Raw genomic sequence first — 25,093 nt, 5'->3', positions numbered from 1 at the left:
CCGCACTCTATGGCGAGTGTGTAAATTAACCACCCGTCATCCTCTGGGACGCCCTACTTGTAGGCTAGTGCGTGGTTGGAGGCTCTGAGCAGCGCGCCTAACTGTATAAGTCACGTGGTCTGGTCAGTAAGTGGCCGGGCACGTGCAGGATGTGCTCAGCTCTGAGTGTCTTTGTGCCCAGCGGGGCCATTCTTGTCATTTTAGCTCACGTGAGATCTCTTGACATCTGAGTCTTGAAAGAAAGTGCATTCTCTAAAGTTGGCTGTGCAACATACTGAACTGCATTTTTACCCAACTAGTCTATGACTTGCGTAATAAGGAAAGGAGAATTGAAGTTTGCTGTTGGTTTAGGTTTTTTTTCACCTGGTCAAAAATGGGATAAACTGACTTCACACTATAATTTCTTCTGGAAACTGGTGCAAACGTACCTGGTGCTTTGTTTTCTGCCAAGAATGGCGTATAAACACTTTCTGCTTAAATTGCATTTAAGGAATTAAGCAATCTAACTAGGCACCACGTTTGTATTATAAGAGTTATGCAAGCTGTCTTTTTAGTATGTTTTCTGTTTAGGATTGAAGCAAAATGACTTAGCACTATGGTTGTTTGTGAAGGGTGGAGCAAGCTGGCTTGGCGTTATGTTTGCTTCTTATGAATTGAACAAACCGACTTTGCATTATGTTTTCTGTTTTGAAATGTAGCAAACTGACTTAGCACTATGTGTGGTTCTCAGGAATGGGGCTAAATGACTTGGCGCTATGGAGCTGACTTGGCACTATGGAGCTAACTGACTTGGCGCTACGTTTCTGTTTAAGAATGGGGCAAACTGATTTCAGACTCTGTCTGCTTCTTAAGAAGGAGACACACTGGCTTGGCAATGCGTGTTTTTCATGAATGGAACAAACTGTCTCGACACCTGTTTCCTGGTAGGAAATGGAGAAAACTATTTTTGCACCATGCTTTCTGATTAAATAATAAAAATTGGCACTGGTTTAAAAAAAAAACACTGATTCAGTCCAATCCGGCACATTTGGAAAGTGGATCAACATTATTTGATTCGGTCTGCTGACAACAGAATGAAACATTTGTTTGCTCATTTTTCTTTCCCCAGTGCAAAACTTCACACAATAGTGATAAGCTTAGGAGTTGTGGAAAGCGGGCCAAACACTTCTTTATTACATAGGCAGCAAACATATGGTAAAGTGCATAGCGCAAAAAGTGTAATTGAAAGATATGAAAATTGGTTCTAGTGTTGTCTATTGAATATCACCTTATTCCCATGACCCCTGGAATTATGTGGCTGGGGAGGACTAAATTATGCAACATGGTTAGCTAAATTATGCAACAAAGAAAGGCAAATTATGCGGCATAATATGGCACTTTTTGTGATAATATTACTTTTTTATGTTGTCATTTTTACAACCGGTTACACTGTCTGGGCAAATACGTTACCTCATTAATATCAGTTTGTCAACCAAATACAGCAATAATCACCTGAAAGATGACAAGTAGACCTTTGTGAAGTCCACTGTGCGTGAACACTTGTTGCCAGATTTTTAGTAACTTGTGATCCGTTTGACCTAAAAGCAATTTTTTGTTGTTAAAATATGCAGATTGTGCAGCAGAGGATGGATCATGTGGCAAACGCAGCAAGTCCGTAATTATGCAGAAAATGCTGCAGCAACATAATCACATTACTCTAGTGACCCTCCTTATTCCATTCCATTGTGCACATCTGTAATCACAGGTGGGGTGTATGAAGTTGTAAAAGTCGGACTCCATCATCTTCATGAAGGTTTTTAAAAAAAAAAAAACTTTATAAAGCTGGCATTGTTCATTTTCTAATAAAACAGCAGATAAACATTCTGCAAAATGTAGCTTTTGTGGGAAAAACTTCAAAGACCTTTATGCATGACATATCTACCTCAAACGTTTTTTGGGGGATAATCTTATGAAAAAACATTTTGGAGAGTGAATTTCCCCACTAGATCACTTGTAGCAAAGTTTACAATAACTATGTGTGGTAAGAACATGGACCCATTAGGTGTTCTTAAAAGAGCCCTCACACACCAACCTAGTTGGTGTCATGCTCAGGATACGTGTTGCGGTCTACATGTTTCAGCCCGTTGAACGGGCTGAAACATGTAGACCGCAACACATAGTCAACTAACGGTAATAATCTCCTGATAGTTGCACCACATATATTTCTTTTAACCATATCCTGAGCCGCCAACTTTAAAGTCTAGAGGCAAGGATTCTCAGATATATTTTTAAAATAAACAATTCACGTCACATCACATATCTGCACAATACCAGCTCCGCTGTAATCATGCGTCGTAGCTCAACCGGGGGACTTTTAGCCGCCCGGTTGGGACCCCAATGATGAAGCATGACACCATCTAAGTTGATGTGTGAGGGGTCTTTAAGAACACCTAATGGGTCCATGTTCTCACCACACATAGTGATTGTAATACACACAAATAGTGGGTCTGTCCACATTGTTTAAGTCTAGTATCCTTCGGGGGACCAGGACGTACCCCTTGCTCTATCACTCGCTCTCCCCTTGTTTTTACACTTGTTACAAAGTTTGCCATGTTTGCAAGACTTCACTAGAGCAATTTAAAATGTTCACACTTTTGTTTGTAGTCCGTAAAAAAAATGTTTTTATAAAGGTGGGTCTTATGAGTGTACATGGACATCTTTGTCCAGAAGTAACCCAGTTTAGACCAATTCACAAAGTTTTTTTCAGGAATAAGACAGATTGAACCCACACCAAGTAAACGTGAACAGCGTGTCATGTATGTACGTCAGTTTTTTTAATGTTTGAATAACTTTCTCAAAATTCTGTGTGTATCTTGGGCACATGTAAATTCTGATAGAAATTACAAAATTGGATACGTATCAGGAAATTTAAGAGGTATGGTCAAGGAAATAGAGAGTACATTTGACGACCTCATTTTTTGGTTTAACAAATTAAATATCATCTATCTGGATGGCAGAGGACATGAAGTCTGCCGACTCAACAGTACCCTGTCCATCAAATTTAGAGATGACCACTGATCCAAAATAATCGCTGTACCTAGACGGGAATCTCTGCTGCAGTGGTTACCATAATGGTAGAAACAAGTTTGGTGGATGACCGCCATCATTTTTCAAGACTGTTCACCAAACTTTCACATTTTCTTGTTTTTCAGGCAAATTCCCAAAATGGGAGATTCTTTCTGTAAAACAAAAATAAAGAATGACCTCCACACTTGGGAAGGTTTGACCCAAGGTTGGGGGGGCATTATTGTTTTCATGTTCCTCACCGCTAGACTTTTCCTGACTGTCATGGACAGAAAAAACCCATCACACCATCTGCTCTAAATAAAGAGGGTGGGTGATGACTTTACTCCGACAGCCCCTACCGTGTCGGACAATTGGAGTAAACTTTCAGTTGACGGAGCTAATGGAGCTTCAGTGATTGAAAGCTTACAGTCTGCCCACTGGGGTGAGTGATTGAAAAGTTTCAGCACTCCATCCATCATCCTGTTGTGTTTACTAAGTTCACCATCAGTGGCCAAGGCTATGCTCAGACATGGGTCCCATGCTCTCCATGCCACTGGATTCAAGCTAACCTGGCTGATATGGGGTGATAACCCATAACCCGTCCCAGGCTGCTTGTTTCAGGTCCAGGGAGGACCTGTCCTGGCAGTTCTGGCTGGACTGTTCCCAGGAGAAGCAGGGTCATAACTGATTTGCATATGGCTGGGTCCAAACTGGGGTGGTGTGGTGGGCAAATGATCGATGGATTAAGCCCAGATATTTTGACTGCGGGTGAATTGTTGAAACTTTTCAGCATTCTGTCCTTCATCTTGTTGTGTTTGCTATGTTTGTCACAAGTGGTGAAGGGTATGCTCAGACGTGGGTCCCTTGCTCGCTGTGCCTCTGGATTCAATATAGCCTGGCTGATGAGGGGTGGTAACCCCAAACTGGTCCCAGGATGCTTGTGTCTGGTCCAGGGAGGACCTGGCCCGGCAGTTCGGACTGGACTGTTCCCATAGGGAGCAGGATCATGACTGATTTGCAGATGGCTGGGTCCAAACTGGGCTGGCATAGTGAGCAGAAGTATGATGGCTAAACCCAGATTTTTTGACTGGGAGTGAGTGGTTGGAAAATTTCAGCACTCTGTCTTATCTTGTTGCATCTCTAAATGAGGCAGGAGGATGGAAGTTTGGCAGATGTGGTACTCTGTTACTTTTACATGGACTTCCCACTACTCTTTCCATTCTTACACCCACATGATTTTGAATTATTGAAATGTACATGCCTATTATGACATGCCTGCTTTACTCGTGAGTCACAACAGAATGTAGAACATGATATTGATTCCCTTAAATTTGTGAACTGCAATAATCAGATTTGTGCCTTGCGTGGCTTTAATCCTGTGAGGCTCAGATTTCCAATGGGGTACTATTACCAGGGCTTTAAGTGGGATTAATAAACTAGGGGCTCTCCCAAAGGAGCATTGCCAATGTAATTAAAGGGCATGGCTTTAAACAGGTAAGCTAAAAATCGATGTTTTGCATACTGTGCCACTCAACTGGTATTTTGTACTTCAGTCATTGCATACAGATATATAATACAACAATTAAAATTACACCTACAACAAGCCAGGACTATTGGCTTTGTCAATGGTTGTTGTGGCATAAGATAACAACTATGGCATCGTTGTATAGAATATTGAAAATGCTTCAGTTCTGAAATGATGAGACTGTGAAAGACTTACAACGGGTCTCTTCGAAGGTACATCACAGGCAGTTAAGGGGGGTACCAGGGCCGGTGCTGGGTGTGGGCAGTGTGGGACGCTGCCCAGGGCCCCGCAGTCAGCCCTCCAACTTGGGGCATCATAGCAATGCGTAACAGTCAGGCCACGGCATGAAAGATGCCACCTTGCAAATCCACCACCGAGGGGGGCCCTACCTTTGCCTCCCTGCTATGGTGTAGCAAGGCAAACCCGGGGGTGGGGGCAGTCCCGCTTGCAAGAAGGCACATTTCCTCAGTGTTGGCCTTCAATTAGGCCTCCTCCCCCGACCCACGTTAAGGTACTGCGCAAAGACTAGTGCACGGTAGTTAAGCTCCCTGGCAGTCCTAACCTTTCTGGAGATAAGCAACCCTCACACCTCCAGCCCTTTTTGAGCTGTTAAGCTGTGCTTGTAGGTGACTGAGGGGGAGGGGCTACAGCTTCTGGAGCAGCAGCATCAATTCAGATGCATACAACCCCGAATGGATCAAATCTATGCAAGTCTATGCAAATTAGAGGGGCCTCGCACATTCCCCTTCTGCAGAGGGCACCAAAAATCCTAGAACCGGTCCTCGGTGGTACTGCTCCAGAGTTAAGAATGTTTTTCACCCCGAGGATTGAGGAAAAATGGAAAGCCCTATAGGGACCCATCTCAGCATCTGATTTTTAGAACTGCCAGTACGAGCACCGGCAGGACCCGGCCCCCTTAAAGCCCTGACTATTACCAAATGAATCTCGAACTCCTGGATGAACCCACATCACCATTAAAACCCAGGTACAACTGTGTAAAATCGGGTGTGGGGGTGAGTTCTTGACTGAATGGTTTTTCATTGTAAATGCAGTCCCAATTCGTGCGGGCTAATGCACTTGTTCTACTTACGGATGCCAGAATGGGGAATAACACACACGATTAGTAATTCAACCCCATTCCGAGGTGTAGAAAGCTGAATGGGATGCAAAGTGAGCTCTTGCGCAATTCACAATCACTGGGTGAGCAATTGCACATGGAATGCAATGCAGTTTGTGGGACTATTAGAACTGGGTCTAAATCCATACATTTACGAATCCTTCCCATAGTATTGACGTTTTTGGTCGCGTCCGCTGGGGGGGGGGGGCCTCTCCGCAGCAGAACGAATGAACCAACAGACACAGAACTGCTCCCCAGAGGAAGACCATTCACCCACTCCAGCCTGATGCCATTTCAATCAAGAACGGAAACCATCACACTCTCCAAGGCCAGGGAACCGTCTCAGTTTCATTTAAATTAATTAATAGCGTGTCTTAATTATGTTGTGCCTGATCATCGTGCCTTCAATCAATGAAAGTATGTGCTATCATGTAGAAAACCATTAATCTTCGAGGAATGCATCTGCCCAAGAACACAAGGAAGAGGGCAGAGCGAGTAATAATAATAAAAAACAAGCACTGGCGTTGCCAATAGGTCTCGCATTAGGAAAGTGTGAGCTATTGGTATTGTAAACGACGATTATTTTTTTAATATGTGTTGGCATTGAAAATATATAAATTAATAGCATTGTTATTTACAAAGCCAATAGCTTACACTTTCCTAATGCGAGTCCTATTGGCTATGGGAATGCTTGTTGTTAGCCAGCAAGGACAGTGCTGTTGTGGTGCTGAGTGATGCTGTTATGGTGCTGAGTGATGTGGTGGTGTATTAGAGTGATGTGGTGGATTCCCAGAGTGATGTGGTGGTGTCCCAGAGTGATGTGGTGGTGTCCCAGAGTGATGTGGTGGTGTCCATGAGTGATGTGGTGGTGTCCCAGAGTGATGTGGTGGTGTCCCTGAGTGGTGTGGTGGTGTCCCTGAGTGATGTGGTGGTGTCCTTGATTGATTTTGTGGTGTACATTAGTGATGTGGTGGTCTCCCTGAGTGCTGTGTTGGTGTCCCTAAGGTCTGCGGTGGTGTCCCTGAGTGCTGTGTTGGTATCCCTGAGTGGTGTGGTGGTGTCCCTGAGTAGTTTGGTGGTGTCCCTGAGTAGTGTGGTGGTGTCCCTGACTGATGATGTGGTGGTGTCCCTGAGTGATGTGGTGGTGTCCCTGAGTGTTGTGGTGGTGTCCCTGAGTGGTGTGGTGATGTCCCTGAGTAGTGTGGTGGTGTCCCTGACTGATGATGTGGTGGTGTCCCTGAGTGATGTGGTGGTGTCCCTGAGTGTTGTGGTGGTGTCCCTGAGTGGTGTGGTGATGTCCCTGAGTGGTGTGGTTGTGTTGTTGAGTGGTGTGATGGTGTCCCTGAGTGATGTGGTGGTGTCCCTTAATATTTAACACAGAAACTGTAGTAATGGCCCGGACTACATTGCAACATTCTGCTTAACAGTATCTAAGGGGATATTTTTTAAGCAAACGAGCCTGTGGACAAATATGTCAAGTAATACCATCCTAAGGGTTTCAATCTATCCATATGAGGTGCTGCGTTACTTAAAAAAGTAGACCAAATCAAGTAATGGGAATTTGGCTAACTTCAGTGGTGTGATCAGAATTTCACCCTGGCCTGATTTTATAGGAGCTGGGGTATGGCGAGATTGGAGTATGGCGAGAATGGAGTATGGCGAGAATGGAGGATGGTGAGAATGGAGTATAGTGCGAATGGAGTATGGTGAGAATGGCCCATGGTGTGTAATCCGGGGTGGGGAACAGCAGCAGTCTCGCAGGGGAGGTAGTTTGACTGTGGTCAGTCTTACACTGTCCCTTAAATCATCTGAATGATGAGGCTGGAGAGATAGCTTCCCTTGTATAGGCGGCACGCAATGTATAGAAACTGTCTTAAAGCTTCCTAGAAGATTGTGCCCACTCCTAACTGAGGGAGGAATTGGCCCCTCGCCAGACCACAAGGCCAAGCTCGAGCAGGCCTTCGAGGCGCTGCTCGGCGCGTCCCAGCAGATGACTGAGTGAAAGGGCCCGTCTGCCTGCAGCTCTCTGCAGACAGGGAGACGGAGGGCCCCGGGTCTCAGACAGGCTGACTGGCTGCTGTGACTCTGCATGCTGTGCCTTTATCTGAGCGGTGCTGCCCTGCAGATGGCCGGGGGGTCTCACGGGTGCACAGGGGAGGACGCCTTTGATTTATTTGTTGTGGGGGTGGGTTCCCAGAGGACTGCAGGCGATTTGCAGGTTCTGATGAGAGGGCTGTTGTGGGCTGGAACACCTGCCTGTGCGGTTATTCCTACAGGCTCACATGAAAAGGGGTTGGATGACAATGTCAACAATCTTTGGCCTCCCTCAAGACATTCAGCGAGTGTGGTGAAACATTGAATAACATGAGAGTGCAGAAACAGACCAGACACATACGAAAGGGCGGGGCTAACCTGGCAGGAGTGTGATCAGTGTGGGTCCAGGAAGGATAACATGTGGCGGGGACTTAATGTGAAAGTCAGTGAGGGACACAGTAAAAATAGGGCAGACCAAACTTTTGGGATTGTTTAAAAAAACATTTTTTTTTCTTTTTTGGGCATCGGAGTTCAAGAGGCGTCAAGAGCTGCCCTTCAAGAGAAGTACATTCTGTGATAGTGTGGACGAAGGGAGGTACCCCGCAGTGGATGTCGGTGCCAAGAAAGGGAGCAGGGGGTGGAAAGAATAGAATAGGCTGTGTGGAGTAGAAGTTGGCAGCGGATTTCGGAGGAGGGGAGAGGGTAGTGAGTGCGTGCGAAGAGGAGTACAGTAGAGAGAAAGGGCTGCAGATGGCCGGGGGTCTCACGGGCGCACAGGGGGAGGACGCCTTTGATCTATTTGTTGTGGGGGTGGGTTCCCAGAGGACTGCAGGCGATTTGCAGGTTCTGATGAGAGGGCTGTTGTGGGCTGGAACCCCTGCCTGTGCGGTTATTCCTACAGGCTCGCATGAAAAGGGATTGGATGACAATGTCAACAATCTTTGGCCTCCCTCAAGACATTCAGCGAGTGTGGTGAAACATTGAATAACATGAGAGTGCAGAAACAGACCAGACACATACGAAAGGGCGGGGCTAACCTGGCAGGAGTGTGATCAGTGTGGGGCCAGGAAGGATAACATGTGGTGGGGACTTAATGTGAAAGTCAGTGAGGGACACAGTAAAAAGAGGGCAGACAAACTTTTGGGATTGTTTAAAAAACATGTTTTTTTCTTTTTTGGGCATCGGAGTTCAAGAGGCGTCAAGAGCTGCCCTTCAAGAGAAGTACATTCTGTGATAGTGTGTACGAAGGGAGGTACCCCGCAGCGGATGTCGGTGCCAAGAAAGGGAGCAGGGGGTGAAAGGAATAGAATAGGCTGTGTGGAGTAGAAGTTGGCAGCGGATTTCGGAGGAGGGGAGAGGGTAGTGAGTGCGTGCGAAGAGGAGTACAGTAGAGAGAAAGGGAGTGGATGGGAGGAGGCCCCATGGAGGAGGAGGAGCGAGAGAGAGAGAGAATGGAATGTGCTTGTGAGATAAGTGCGTGTGTGCACGAGAGACAGAGCCGCTGAGAGTCTTCCAAGAGCACATGAACGCCGGTGATCAGGTCTGTCTCGTGGCCCCTTTCTTGCTGAGTAATCTTAAGAATTCTGCCTGTAATCAAAGCCTATGTCAGCATCTTTACTGCTTGAGCAATGATGAAAGAGACGAACAGATTATCACTTTTGCGCTGTGGACCCGTCTCCCACTAACTGCATGTCTGAAGTCAAGAATGTTAACACTAGTGTGGAGCCACAACCAGAACATGTAACTTATTTGCCCTTAAATTCAGAAACTGAATGTACCGGGATAGGTAAAGTGACACGTTCAACTTGTGGCTATAAGCCTGTGCAATGCCATCGCACATTGAAGCCATGGCATGCTTTTAAAACACACACAAGTGCTTTTGCCTGTTTAGAATGGATTCAAAGTAGCATTGGCGAACAGGAATGAAAACAAGAAAATACGAGAAGGAAATACAACGAGAAGGGAGGGGAGAATGGCAGCAGCAGATGAGCCTGATTAAAGCGGATGAAAAGGGAGGGGGGAGGAGAGAGTGCGATGCGAGCAGCAGCAGGGAAGGCAATCAAGCGGAAAACGAAAGCCGCCGGGAGAGCCTGGGTCGGGAATGCGAGCGAGGGGAGGCAGGCAGATTACGAGGGAAGCCGGATGGGGGCGGGAGAGCCTGGTGGGGGAGCGTGAATGCGCGAGGGGAGGCAGGCGGATTGGGAGGGAAGCCTGATGGGGGCGGGAGAGCCTGGTGGGTGGGCGTGAATGCGAGAGAGGGGAGGTGCTGGTGTGGGAGGGGGGAGATGCTGGTGTGGGAGGAGTGCTGCTAGGGGAGGAGAAGCCGGATGGCGCGAATGCGAGAGAGGGGAGGTGCTGGTGTGGGAGGGGGGAGTTGCTGGCGTGGGAGGAGTGCTGCTAGGGGAGGACTGGGCTGGGCTTGGATGCGATGCGCGTGCATGTACACGGGCACTGCATGAAAACCGCGGGGCTGAAAGCCCTTTGGTTTGAAGATGTTTTCGCCACATGAATTCTCGCTACGCTCGATGCGCTTGCGCGCATCGATAGGTCGCGAGACCTAAAAACACATACTGCATGCAAGACGCAGCGCACAGCGTGGGGCACCCTCTGCCAAGACGTGTGTGCGAAACTTTGTTTTTGCTTCACAGAAATGCTATTTGTATGCCCACAAGGCAACTCATTCTAGATGTGAGTCTAAGACACTCTTTCTGCCTCCAAGTAATTGTTTTGAAACAGCTTTTTTAAAGGCAGTTGCCCTTGACGTATGGCTTAGGCGCCTGTCGTTTGTCGCGCGGACCTTTTTCAGTGGTGCTGTGGAGAGTTTATCCTTTTGACCTTTGTGTCGCCTTCTCTTTTTTCGGACACAGAGACCGGCGTATAGACCATCTGAGGCAGAGAAGCAATAAACATCAGTTCCCAAGACAGACTTTCTTTTCCAGTATGCTATTTCCCGAAAATAACGCAGAGACGTTTTAAGGCTTGAGCAACAGGGTCCCCAGCATTTTTGCCCCCACCCCTCCGGGTAGGCAATCTTTCTCTTTATCACCTCAGTATATTTCTCTATCTCAATTCCCCCGCCTCTAGTGTAATCATAACTTTTTCTGTGGCACCGGTAATACATATAGGAGCTGTTTTTGTGCGATTCAGTTTCTGGAAATGTAACATATTTAAATATTGATTGACATTACACTAACTTCACTGCACAAAATGAGTAATGCAATGTAAAATTATTCCAAACAGTGGGCCCCAATATATGACTTGCCCAGGGCCCCAGAAATCCTCAACGCCTTATTAATGTGGTGCGTGCCCCAGGCGTTCTTGGATTCAAAGGCACACACAATTTCCACTACTAATACAATTGTATTCCGATTCACCTAAGCGACAGAGTTGGTGGTAGTCACAAAGTATACTCTTTCCTCCCAACTGTTCTCTTTTCTTTCACTTAGCCCCCCAAATATCTCTTATTTGCTACTTATGAGTTAGCGAAAGGTAGAGAATCGAATATGTACCAGCACCACTTACTGTTAGCAAACTCTCCGACATGCCAGCTGTGATGTGTTACATGGTGGGGCAAACCATTATGGAAGAACTACATAACGTATTGACCTGATTGTATGCACTGGATATTGTTTCTTATTTAGTTTGTGTGTTTTTCTTTAGTACATTTATTGGTGGTGTTTTTGTGTGTTGCTTTTTGTTTTGTTTGCAGGTTGTGGAGGAGTGTGATGTGATACCTGGTGGGGCAAACCGTTATAGCCGTAGCCCTGAGGGATTTTATTGGACCTCCCCCTCTTGTCTGTGTTAATGTGGTCACTGTCGTGACACACGGGGGCGGGACTATTTGTAAATAAAGACGCGCGGTGAGCAACGAGGGTTGAACAGAGTGTCCGACATGTGCTGGTCGTTATTCCTTACTTGATGATCTGTGGACACAACACCAGCCAATGGTGAGCTGTTTCCTTTCAAGAATACAACAAGCATTTACAATGCAATGGTCTCGGCATCATTAAAGGTAGAGCTATTGGCAATGCTCATGACATTTCTTTAAATCATAAATAAATGGCATTGTCGTTTACATTGCCAATAGCTTAATCGTTAAATAAATGGCATTGTCATTTACAATGGGCAACTGCAAGACTTTGTTTGTAATGTAAGCCATGCTTTCGCAGTACTGTTGAATTTCATTATCGTCGCCTAGTGCTATTTTTCAGCCGTATATAGCGTGAGTTTTGTGGAGGTGTACCCTGCAAGCTCACACACTGCTCACCCTACACACTCACACACTGCTCAACCTGCGTAATGCAAAAAGACCTAGCTCTGCCCTTCGGCCTGTGTTGTAATCGTACAGTAGGTTGTGAGTAGCTGCGCTTGATTGGTTGAGGCATCCCCTCCTTGCTGCTCCCTTCACAGAGGGCCGGCTGCCTCAATGAAGCTCCCACGTGTTCAGCTGTTCTTTGTTTTAGCTCCTGTGTGTCAGTGCACCCTGTAAGCGTACAAGCATATCTTGCTCTCTCTGGAACAGGCACTCGGCACTCACCACTCTGCACTCACAACTCTGCACTCACTACTCTGCACTCACACTCTGCACTCACTACTCTGCACTCACTACTCTGCACTCACAACTCTGCACTCACTACTCTGCACTCACTACTCTGCACTCACTACTCTGCACTCTGCACTCACTACTCTGCACTCTGCACTCACTACTCTGCACTCACTACTCTGCACTCGCTACTCTGCAGTCACTACTCTGCACTCACTACTCTGCACTCACGACTCTGCACTCACTACTCTGCACTCACTACTCTGCACTCACTACTCTGCACTCACACTCTGAGCAGATGCATGACTGGGTATACACACTTGTTTTTTTAAAGTCCTACACTGGATAGTAGGTGCTGTTGGTTCTCGTATTTGGCATCACTGGCAGTGGCCTGAAGTAGGGCAAGCAGCAGTGGCCTCCTCCGAAATATCTTGGGCCCTGGCACTTATTATGGCACAAATTAAACACTGCTAACAAGTGATTTTGCTTTCTAGCAACCACGTCACTGCCTCATTATTTACTGCTTTGTTTTCACTTTTGTTCATGGACACATCATTGTTTTCTGCTTCCGCGCCAGTGGCGCTTTCCGTTAATGTACTTGCACGCAAACCGCAACCTGTTCCATAACTTGCAGATTTCAACAAAAACATATTGTGCCTGACCCGGCAGACTCCCGAGCAGCCTTTGAGGCACGCACCTCTGCCGAGCCGAGGCCCAGGAGGAGAGGCTGGAGTGCATGCGCGCCCAGCATCATCCAGTCCTGACACTAAATGCACACTCTCCAGGATTGCCATATACAGTTCCAAGGCTTCCGAGAGCAGACAGCAAAGAATGATGCACGCGCGCCCAACATCTGGATTCAAATACGGGCCCCCTGACAGCTGGTAATTGATAACTTATAGCCTTCTGGTGCGCGTCTCCTAACAGAATATGCAGGAAGTAGGGAAACTCCACAAACTATGGCCTATTGCGTGCTGCCTTGTAAAAAGACAGCCATGCGATGGCCAATTGCCATGCAGCTACCAATAATGATGAACAAAATTCACGCGCTTCTCTGGAATGTCTAGGTTAGCTCGGCGAACTGCCCTCTACAGGACTCTGGCCACACCCACTTCGTGGGATGGAGGCCGAGCCCTAAAAACCTAATGGTCACAACCCTCCGGTTCTTCATACTATGGTCAGACACAAACACCCAATGCACACATAAGCCTTGCAATGCATCAGTAAACAAATAGCAAGACCTCCCAGGGAACTACCAATAGATCTAAACAGAGGATTCTACACAAAAAATTGAATATACTGGCTTTTTTATGGTTTACGCTGGCAACCAGCTACATGTTATCTACTCACAACATACAAGAAACAACATTAAATTCCATATGTGAGTGGAAACACTTTGCAGAGAGCCCACAGTGCTACTGTGCTATCCTGCATCAACCATACAAAAGGTGATGGGAGAAATGCTTGCAATACGTCTAACCACTGGCAATCCTTTTGGTAGCATTCCAACTGAGAGTTCATTTTCCCACCAAGACAACTTTTTGGACCCAGTCATATGCAAATCTACCATTGAACCTGCTCCAATAGGAACAGTTCAGCCTGAACTGCCACACCAGCTCCTCCCATAACCAGCACGCAAGCAACGCAAGTCCAGTTTTGCCCTGATTGTGGCTCATCAGTCAGGTGCAGCTTGATTCCAGTGACCCAATGAGTCCAGGGCCCATGTCTGGGCATACCGTAGCCACTTAGCAAGGTACATCAAGCACACAAAAGGTGTTGGGAGAAATGCTTGCAATATGTCTAACCACTGAAAATCGCTCAGAGTAGCATTTAAACCCGGATGTGTGTCGTTACAACGCATACTTTTACAACGCATACCTTTACAACGCATTTTTTACACCGCAACATCCATTACAACGCATTCCATTACAATGCATGCCATTACAACAAATTCTTTGAAACTACCTTTACAACGCATTCCACTGCAACGCATACTACATTTACAACGCATACCATTACAACGCATACCATTACATTGCATGTATGGTAAGTGTTGGATAGTGTAGGGGTAAAAATTACTATTGTAACTCCAGGGGGTGCAACAGTGGGGTAAGTGTTGGATAGTGTAGGTATGCGTTGTAATGGTATGCATTGTAATGACTGCGTTGTAATGACATGCGTTGTAGTGGTATGCGTTGTAGTGACATGCATTGTAATGGTGGCGTTGTAAAGGTAAGCGTTGTAATTGATGTTGCATTGTAAAAGTTTTGTTGTAAAGGTAGTGCGTTGTAAAAGTTGTGTTGTAAGTGTTGTTTCCCTTTAAACCCATCGTTGTTAAGACCGCCATGCCACCTCAGTTTGGACCCAAGTCGTAGGGAAATCAAGGGAAATCAGTCTCAATAATCTTTCTCCAGTAGGAACAGTCAAGTCTGAACCGGCACACTAGGTCCTCCCTGAACTGGAACACAAGCAACATAAGATCACTTTCGCTTTGATTGAGAGTCATCAGTCAGGTGTAGCTTGGTTCCAAACGGCAAAGAGCATGGGACCCACATACGGGCATGCCCTAGCCTCCTAAGACAGTTTGTCAAACACACAAAAAGTGATAGGTGAAATGCTTGCAATAAGTCTAATCACTGGCAATCACTCAGGTAACATTCTAATACTTTGCTCTTTTGCTTTACATCCCACGTCGGTTTGGCCCCAGCGATAAATAAATCCGCCTAGACCCCGATAGGACCATTCCAGCCGGACCTGCCAAACCAAGTCCTCCCCAAATTGGAAAATAACCCAAGACTGGTTTTGGCCTGATTGTGGCTCATCAGTCAGATGTAAGTTGGTTCCAGTGACACAGTGAATACAGGAGCCATGTGTAGTAGGTCAAACCCCGTCTGGGGTTGCTTGTATTTCCTTCTGAAGGGGGCCTCACCTGGCAGTTCCAGTCCGGCTGTTCCCATAAGGAGCAGGGTCAGTACTTATTTGCATAAGTCAGGTCCTGGTCCAGAGTGGCATGGTGGATGATAAACAATGGACTGGAATGCAGTCTAGTGGGTCAAGCATTCCATTTATCACTTTTTGTTGTTGCAGTCCAACGTGAATGGTAATAGTGTTTCCCCCTTTCACTTTAGTACTAGTGGTGAGACAGAATGGCTGCCACATAATAGTGTTAACTCCCTTTACCTGGCCTGGAAATTCCTACACTGGACTTCCAGCAGCCGGGAAAAGGCACAGCGTGACACCTCTGGAAAGGGCTCCGTTATAACACTACTTTTTAAAAGAGTTTACCGCTTCTGTTGAAAATGAAACTTTTGTGGTTCAAATTAACATGTTTCAAAATTGCAATTTGCCTACCCCTTTTTTGCTACTTGAGAGCAAACTGACTACAATCCTATGAGCCAACTTCGGATCAATGGTGTAGTAGATGGCAAGATGATGGTGTTAATTCATGTTCAGAGAGGACGTATTCTGGGGTTGGACATTGCCATTTGGAACAGGGCCAAAGTCTATTTGCAGGTTAGAAAGGGAACTAAGAAATGATGGTCTGGAATGTGACCCAGAGTAGCTAACAGTGTCTGAGAATTCTAGCATTCTGCTCATCACTTTAATACAATTACATTTCCCTGCAGTTTCCTGTTGGGATATCTCCACAGCAGTGGCAGAGGGCTTCCACCAACAGGTGAAAAGTTACCAGTAGTAACTTTACACTTGGAAATATTACTGTAGGATGCTCCACCCCCTCATTTGAAGGGAGGGGGGAGACATGTAATTCTACACCTAGGTGTAAATCTACTCTCAGGATAGAAAACAGCTGAGAGTTACAACTGGAAAAAGGGTCAATGTACAAGGAGTAAAAGTTACATTCATTCTTTTAGCGAGGCAACCCATGTTTTTGTGACTACAGCAGAAACTAAATGCCCTGGAAAGAATGCAATCACCTCATAGTATGTGACTGGGTGCTACTGAGTGTTAAAAACATTGTTCATTAATGCATATGCACTGTTATAAATGCCCTGAAGAAGCCTAGCATTTCAAGCTGGTGAGATGCAGCTGTATAAAAGCATGGAATGAACAATTCGAAAATGGGTGGTGCTCAGACAAGAACTGGCCCCTACTTCCTCCGAATAATCCATACTATATCAATTAAAGAGCACCCTCGGGCCAAACTGCAATCATTTTCACCCATGCAAGTCATTGTTGCACTGATATTTTGCACTGTCGGACCCCAGAAAACTAATAGTTGCAACGATGAAAGGGTGCAAACCACCGTTCAAATGTCTTATTCTGTAGAGGCCGTGCAATTTAAATGTCAGTGAAAAATTGTCATTAGCTAGTGAACATTTATGTAATTCGGCACTAAATTTACTGGAAAAGTGGATTATCGATTCTCGGAAAAAAAAGCACATGAATTTCCCAGCCATTGGGGCTTAAACTCCCTAACTGCCTGAACCCATCACAGAGGTACTTTATATCTCAAAGCCACCATTGCACGGACCTTGGTGTAATACACAGAATTCAGTATTTTTCAAAATTGCGTGTAACGTCCTTTGTGATTTCTAATGAAATATGAAATGTAAAAACGTCATATTGCTACTCTTAAAGCAACCCCTGAGTGCTATAATATGGATATTTCCTGAACCACTCACTCCTAAAACAGCCCAATTCGTGTTCAGGTAGTAAAATGCTAAAGGACTGTCCTGGTACTTCATTCTTAACGGTTCTTTGCCGACCTCATTGATGATACATGCAGTGGCGGCTCCTACAATAAGGCAGAGGAGCGTCGCCTCACTCCTTTTAAGCAGTGCAAAGAAGAAGCATAAAATGATAATAACTTTGTTATAATAATTTTATGCTACGTGCTGCTTTGTGGGCAGGTGCACCGGCTGCTCTCGGAGCAGGGCTGGGAAGGACTGGTTGGCCCGCTCTTAAGCGCACCATGACTATTTGGTCAGCCCTCTCGGGCCGCCCAGACCAGTCAGGCACACTTTCCCCGTTCTCCATGTAGGCTGCATTAGAGCCTGCGTGGAAAACAAGCACAGGCCCCCATTCCCTGGTTGAACGTTGAACCAGGACGCTGAAAACCAATGAGGGGAGCCTGAGTGCCTACCAATCACAACTCTGCATTGCAGCGTTGTGATTGGTCAGTGGGGCCTGGCTGTGCTTCCATTTGAGAGGGAGAAGAGCATGTTTTTTTAAATTATTATGCACAACACCCCTCCCTCGCATGCCCCGCCCACCACACATGAGCCTAGATGGCCACCACTGGACACATGAATCGTCATTTGTGAAAATATTAAGAAAATATGCATCTCCCATGCGCTACGTCTTTTTCCCAGACGAGGCTCTAAATTATACGAAATATGCATATATGGTCATGTGGTAAATAAGTGCAAACATGTTATCCTTTTATTTAATACAGTTTTCATTAGAACCAGCAGACATTTAGCTCACAACATCGCTTTCCGGACATTGGGATATGGAGATTTCCACTGTACACAAGGTAGTCACCACAAGCTCAAACTGCTCATAGATCACATTGTTTTCACACTCTGATATACAGGATTCAGGTCTGCACATGTTGTGATCAAGCCACACCTCAACCGATAGGGCAGTTTCAATTGGTTAGAAGTCTACTGGTCTTAGTTGCCCTAAAATGACCCTAAATAATCTGTGCATTCACCTAGGCCTGTGTCACAGAAGTGCTCATGGGTGCAATGGGTGTTTAAGTCCTCTGTGTGGGCCCTGAGGTACTTTTGTATTACAGAAGGTCCGCAGGCGCTTGTGCGGTCCTTTCTGTAATACAGTTAGCACTGAAACACGTGTAGCGCCAGTACTATCAAGAGGTGATGTACCCTCATATGCATGGAAGCATGACCCCATGCAAATGAGGGAATCTCTTGGCCTCTGCGCCCATGGGGTATTATGTTTGTGGCCCCAAAAAAAAGGTGGCGCACTATCAGTGTGTCCCCTGATGGCAACCCTCTGAAGGGGGTCAAGGGGTCCTCTGGACCCCCAGACATCTCCTTGCAGGCAGGTGCAGTCACTCATTGTAACCGCTGGTTGTTGCCCGTACTATGAAACACGGAGTGGCTGCTTCAAAGCTGCTCCATATTTCACTTGAATGTGCTTCCCCCAGTCCACACGAGTTTGTGGTTGCACTGGGGGAAACACATTCAGTATACTATGGAGCACTTTCCTTGTTTGCGCAAAGCGCACCAGTTTGAAGGTGCGCCATAGTGCAAACAGAGAATGTGCACCCTATATGTAATAGGGCCTCTGCTGGGTATACCCTTAGAAAATGCTGTTCTTTTCATTTCTTTTACTGCAAAATATGGCTATTCCTTAGGTCTGGAAACTAGCCCGGACTATCCCAGACAGTGTCTTTACATCTAGTATGAGGTGGTGTCTTTGACTCTGATGGCTCATGCCCTTTGAGGGTGGTAAACAAGTAGGTGAGTCGAAGCAGGCTGCCAATGTAACTTTCCTGAATCATCACATGGCTGGATGTTCACTGAGGCAATATAGCTTGTTCTCTGGGCTCTTATTGACCATTCAAGCACAGAGCCAGGGGGCTTTCTTTAGGTAAGTCCATAAAGCAGGAAGCCAGAGTCTTTTAGTGGGGACACAAGTTGTCTATTTCCCCATCCTCCTTCCCGCCTCCCTCTCCCTCTTGGGGTCCCAAGATGAGGATGCATTTACAATAGTGATGGATGTCACTCACCACGAGAAGCTTTGAATTCTGTAATACTTACTTGATAAATTATCTAGACCCTAAGTAATTTCCTTAGTTTTTGAAAGGGCCCAGTGGATACCCTTTCTTTGTAGGAAGACACAGCCGCCACAACCATATTAAATTAATGGATTTCTTACTTTAGATTTGACCTTCTGTGTGGCTCCCTGAAGGATAACTAAAGGGGAAGAAAGCACAAAATAGAGGGGGTGATCAGCGAGACCGGGTGCTATGACATAAAGGACTGACTCTCATATATTTTTAGTGACTACACGGTTTGAGACACATAGCGCCAACTAAAATATTTTTAGTCACATGCATTAAAAAAAATTAAGTATGGGTAGACAAAGAAAGAGCATAATGAAAATACATCATGCCAATATGATGTGATCTGAACAATAATGTGTAGAGGGGCCACCTTATTCTTAGTCATTCAGAAACCTTCCACAGTCCTGAAAAATCATTGATTTCAGGTGTATTAGTCTAATTAGTTCAATGGAAGCAAAAGTAGACTGCAAGACCCAGAGCGTATAACAAAACTTGGGGCCGGAAACAGGGTCTTTAATGACCTGAGGAGAGGTGGTCACATTAGAAATGAGTTACCACTTTTGTTCACCAGCATAGCTGATGCAATTAAATAACTAACAGAAATCTATGTTATACAGCAGATTGTAAATGTGCTACTCCCAGTTGGATACATGGAACAACTGTGGAGTTTTCATCAAAGTCGCTAGTGCCCTTAATATCAAATCCATATAAAAAAACACTTTAAAGCATGAACTAAAAGATGACTGGTTGTTTAATCCAATGTAGAGAGCTCTCCTATGTAATTGATTACACTGAGGCCGCTTCTGATTGGCCGCCAACTCTCGTTCTCCCGCTGGTTTTGCTAGAGCAGATTCCTCAGTAGCTTAGGGGCAGATCCGGCCCTTGCTTTGAGAGTGCCCCTGGGCAGAAATAAATCTGGCGTCCTCGCTGCAGGTAGTGGATAAATGAGGCTGCAGGGGACCCATATTGTGTTCACAGTTCAGTCCCTGGCTAATACAGTCCCTGGCTGAATACCTCAGAGCAGCGGCTGGCATCTGAAGACATACATCTCTAGAACCGTATTCCCCCAACCCACCTGAATCAGCCTCAATTTAGCTCCATAAGGCTGGTGTCAAGTTGTTTGCTTGGGCTGGGGCGGTTGTTGGTGTGTAATGACCGGAAGTGTGGGTGACTAAGTATTAAAACAGTGTATGCAGCACGTGAACAATTTGTACAATTACATTGAATTGCTTGCACCAAGTGAGAGTGGCGTTGCTGTTTACTTGACCTCAAAGCAGGCAGCTATGTGCGCCCTCTGAAGATTGTCGCCCTGGGCCTGTGCCTAGCTCGCCCATGTGCCCTGCTTAGAAACTCGGTTTTGTCCGTTATCAGTTTACTGTGGGCGTTCCGAAGTGCTCTTTGTCTATTCCACGTTTTTTAATTTTAATGATTGATATTTTTTGGATTACATTTTCAACGGTTTCTTGGTTCTTCCTAATGTGATGCATTACACTTTATTTGATCTTACCTTACAGTGGTTATGCATAGTTTTGTACCTTAAATTTGATATTATCTCTTTTCGTGTCTTGTTATGTGCCTCGATCGACGGTCGTGTTTGTCCACATTGCATTCGCCGTGCAAATGCTAAAACACACAGCAAAAATATTGTGCGATTTGATGCAAATGTCGTATCTTAATTGGAACGTTCATTGGATGCTCAGCTGAGCAGTTCAGGACCAAAGCCTTGAAGGTCGTTGTCTTGACCTCGTATTTCACAAATCACTAGATCCCTCACCTCACACTTTCTCTATTTCTCGCTCTTGCCTTTTTCAAACTTAAAACTTTATTTTGCTTATCTTTCTTCCAATCGATTCCTGAGACTCAAGCTTATCTTTTTATACATATCACTCCTTTCTTCACGTTCGCCTTCATCTATTTTAGTTGGCCTTCTGCAATCCAGTATCGAAGCCTTAATCCACACACTCTTTAAACTTCTCTTTCCTCTTATCTCTACCCGCACCGGTATGTTCTAGCTCCTTCCTTTCAATTTCAAAATGTGTTGGTTTTCATTCTCTTTAAATGTTATTTTTGTTGTCTCTTCATACCCGATCTCGTGTGTGTGTGTGTGTGTGTGAGAGATAGGGGTGGGGGGCGGGCGTTTACATTGATGTCCGTGGTGAGAGGTGAAATTATTTTTAACTTGCACTCACTGCACTTTGTCTTCGAGGTTCAGACAACATGGCTCGGAAGTATATGTTGTCTAATAGTGGCCAATGAGCAAAGTTCCAGGTGAGAATAAGGGTCCAAAAGAAGTCATGAAATGGAAGAAAAAAAAGAGTGCTGCATATGGTAAAAAAAAAAACGAGCTTTCAGCCAATGAACATAACTAGTAACTCTAATAATCTCTGCTGCAAAGGGGTCAAAGGACACTACCTGGTGGAGCAAGGGATAAGAAGGAAGACTCCAGTTCTGTGTGAGACAGGCCATGGCCGGTCAAGGGTCTTGAAGGTGGGGAGTGAAGCGAGCAGGGCCGGCTCTAGGCTCATGCTGGCCCTGGGCAGGGAGCGTAGGTAGGGGGCCCGGAAGAGGGGGTCCGGGCGGGGCGGGGCGCGCAGGCCAGTAAAGAGAGGAGGGGGTCAGGGAGTTTAGAAGTGGAACAGAGCCGGAGGCCGCCAAATCCCTGCCAGGGGCCACCACGCAAATATGTATCCATCCTCAGAGGATTAATATATTAAGGATATATATTGGCGTGGTGGCCCCTGGGGTTTGGTGGCCCTGTGCAGGTGCACAGCTTGCACATGCCTAGAGCCGGCCCTGAAGCGAGTCTGTTCCTGTGATTCATCAGAGATAGAAGGAGCTAAGGCAGGACGGATTCCAAGGTTCCAGACGGAAGCAAGATCAGCGTAATCAACATGATAGGAAGTGCCTGACAGACATGCAAAGCCGTATCGGTAGGGTGACCAGAATTTTAAAGCAAAAAACCGGGACATTACACAAAAATAGAAGAAGGACTACAATTTTACGTGAAGCGAGCGCACAGAAGGACAGCGCTCCTCAGCAGACAATTACAAAACAGGCAGTAAGAACATACATAAGATGCATTTTTTAAACCCAATAGCTAGCTTGTGAATTAAATTGCTTTCTTAGAACAACTGCTATCTATCCCCACCTTGTTAAACATAAAAAACACCTCCCCCCGATTTTAGCCGACCCTCTCTAAAAACCGGGACATGAGGTAAATTTCTCAAAATCTGCACGGACAGCTGGTGAAAAACTGGGACCGTCCTGGCAAATCCGGGACGCCTGGTCACCCTACTTATGGGGGCTCCAGGACTTAGCGCACTATCCTCCTCCCCCTGCAGGATGTCCTGTCTGTACCCCAACCCATACAGGGGCTAGACAAGCAAGACACATAGTACCCGCTGCTGACAGCAGAGAATTTGGGTCCCATTAGGATCACGGGCGGATCGCCACCGCTCGCATGGCGGTGGCAAATACGCCCATGATCCTAACCCGCCTGCCACCCAATAACCCCCGTCATATTACTATGGCGGGGGGACCGCGGCGGATGGAAAGACAGGGTTAACAGTTAAACAGGGTTTAATATGGTGGCGGTGTCTGTTAGACACCGCCATCCATATTACTATACAGGCGGGGACATGCCTTTTTCACGGAAAGGCATGCAGTGTTTGACATTGGGGGGCCGTTGCGGGCCCCCAGGGACTCTGGGGGGTAGGGGGTGCACATGGGGGTACCTATGGTACCCCCCAGTAGTTCCATGCACAGCATGGCAGGCACCGCGCGGTGCCTGCCATGTTGTGCATGGTAGTGCACAACATGCCTTCCTGGCATTGTGGCGGGCGGTGCTGAGTGAACCGCCCTTCACAATGACAGGAATGTAGGATGCGCCCACCTCTGTGGCGGGCACATCCTAATTGCCCCCACGGGACCCCCGCCCTTGTGGCGGGCGATCCTGTTTACCGTTAGTGTGGCAGGCGGACAAAGTCAGCCCGTGATCCTAATGGGGCCCTTTGTATCATCTTAAAGCTCTCCTGAAATTCTAAATGGGGTCCATTGGTTCCTGGATTCCTGGGGGCAAAAAAGGAACAATGAGCTGCACCCTGAATGCACAGTGCAAGATTGACAAGCATTAGACCTCCGCAGGTGCTGCAATGCTCACCAATGGCACAGATAAGTTTGTTTTATATTTTCTATCTGTCCGGGAGTTGATAAACATGACGGCTCACGCTGAACCTAGAGTCTTAAACAGGTTTTGCCAAACCTCTGTCAGCTCTCACCCTTAAACTATACCAGAATGCAGTCTTTCAAGCCGAACCAGATTTTGGCAGTGCAGAATTGCAAGCAGCTGTCAACTGCGCAAGAGCAGTGCTTAGATTGGAAAGTAAAATATCCCCCTTAGGCAGTGCAGTCTGATAGCTAAACACAAAGTCTCTGTCCCCTTCAATGTAAGGCTGTGGACAGGTTCTGTCCCCTTCAGTGAAAGGCTGTGGACATGTTCTGTCCCCTTCAGTGAAAGGCTGTGGACAGGTTCTGTCCCTTTCAGTGAAAGGGTGTGGACAGGTTCTGTCCCCTCCAGTGAAAGGCTGTGGACAGGTTCCTTGCAGCAGCAGCTCCTCCTTAATGGTGGAGGAGTGTCACCCCAAAGCTCAAAGCCAGCAGTTGAAAATAACGTGATAATAATTTTTTTTATTATCATTTCATTTTTTGAGTGACTGGCTGAGCCATGCATGTGTAGAGAGGAGCCGGTACAGGCCATAGCAAGGAAGAGGAGTGGTGGGCACTGTAAGGGTGCATGTCGGTATGGCCGGCCATCTTAAGCTGGCCAAACAGACCTGTAAAGTTATGTTTCTCCAACTCAGTTGTATTCTACAGCCGGGTTAAGAAATGACACAGACTCCTTGTGCCTAAGCGCGTGTCCAACGAGCCCACTCTGGCCAATCCCAGCGTTGCTCTCATAGCATGAGAGCAGCATCTGGATTGGATGCAGAGTCTGTCCCAGGGTCTGGCAGTAGCAGCAGAAGAGCAGAGGAGCACCCAGGCGCGAGGCGGCCAGCAAAATAAGATAAGCCTTTTTAAAAAGAAATTCGTATTAAATCCCCTCATCCCCCCACCGCCCACCACGGAGTATTTGCAGCAGCTGCGAGTGGCTCCTTGTCAATGGGTGGGCTCTCAAGCAAAGGCGCATCATTGCAGACTGTGTTAGGGGAGTATTAGGTTTACTCCCCTGACAAGGGAGAGGCATGTTTTATGATCCAATAAGCAGGCATGTGGACAGAGTGATCTGATCCCTTAACCTCATCGCTGCTGCTGATATTTGCCCCCTGTGCTGGGCCCTAATAATAATGGGTGTGGTCATGATGGAACCATTCCGTCATCAGCACAGCTCAACCGTGTCTGATGACGGAATGGTTCCGTCACCAGCATCGAAGGGGTTAAGGGAAGGACCACTGTGAGTTACAAGAGACTGGGTAATTGTATGGAGAGTGCAGTTTTTAGGTCCTTCTTGAATACCGGGCAGAATCTTCCTTCGACATTGATGGGAATGAGTGCTTCAGGGGACTAAAACCTGCCCCTGAGGGACCTTCCTTTTTTCATTTGAGTTGCAATTAGCAGAGTCTTGAGAAATAACCAAAGCTACCTAATGCCTCTAATATCAACTAAAATCAACTCCTTCCTTCAGACCAGTAGCACAGGACAACCAGCAACTAATGCCAGACAACTCAATTCTGTTAACACTTTGGAGGTAGTTCTGGGCCTGGCTCCTGAAACAAACTTGCAAAGCCTTTTACTTGACCCTGAGAATGTTGACCGACTGACTATTGCCTTACTGTCGGCTCTTGGTGGAAGCTCCCCCTGTTAATTCCCAAAGGATTCTGTTCTGGATCATGGCTAGCTTTCCATGGAAGTTAAGTGATCCTGGGTGGATAGGTGTATCATTAATAATATTATTTATCTATTCCAGGTGACATGGGCAACATTCCCTTTCTTTGACAGGTTGCTTTGCAAATAGGGTCCGTCTCTCAGATGGGTTGACCATCTAGGTCAAGGTTCAAC

The 25,093-nt window shown here is 46.4% G+C and overlaps 1 protein-coding gene across 1 annotated transcript in view; it reads left to right on the top strand.

Moving 5' to 3' along the window:
- The window catches only part of TACR1 (tachykinin receptor 1), a 1,856,788-nt gene that overhangs the window by 1,437 nt on the left and 1,830,258 nt on the right, over positions 1–25,093 (top strand). The gene's annotated exons all lie outside the window — the stretch shown is intronic.

Source organism: Lissotriton vulgaris, chromosome 11, assembly GCF_964263255.1.
Source record: "Lissotriton vulgaris chromosome 11, aLisVul1.2, whole genome shotgun sequence".
NCBI classification, from domain to species: Eukaryota; Metazoa; Chordata; class Amphibia; order Caudata; family Salamandridae; genus Lissotriton; species Lissotriton vulgaris.
This window is presented reverse-complemented; position numbering and strand designations above follow the sequence as displayed.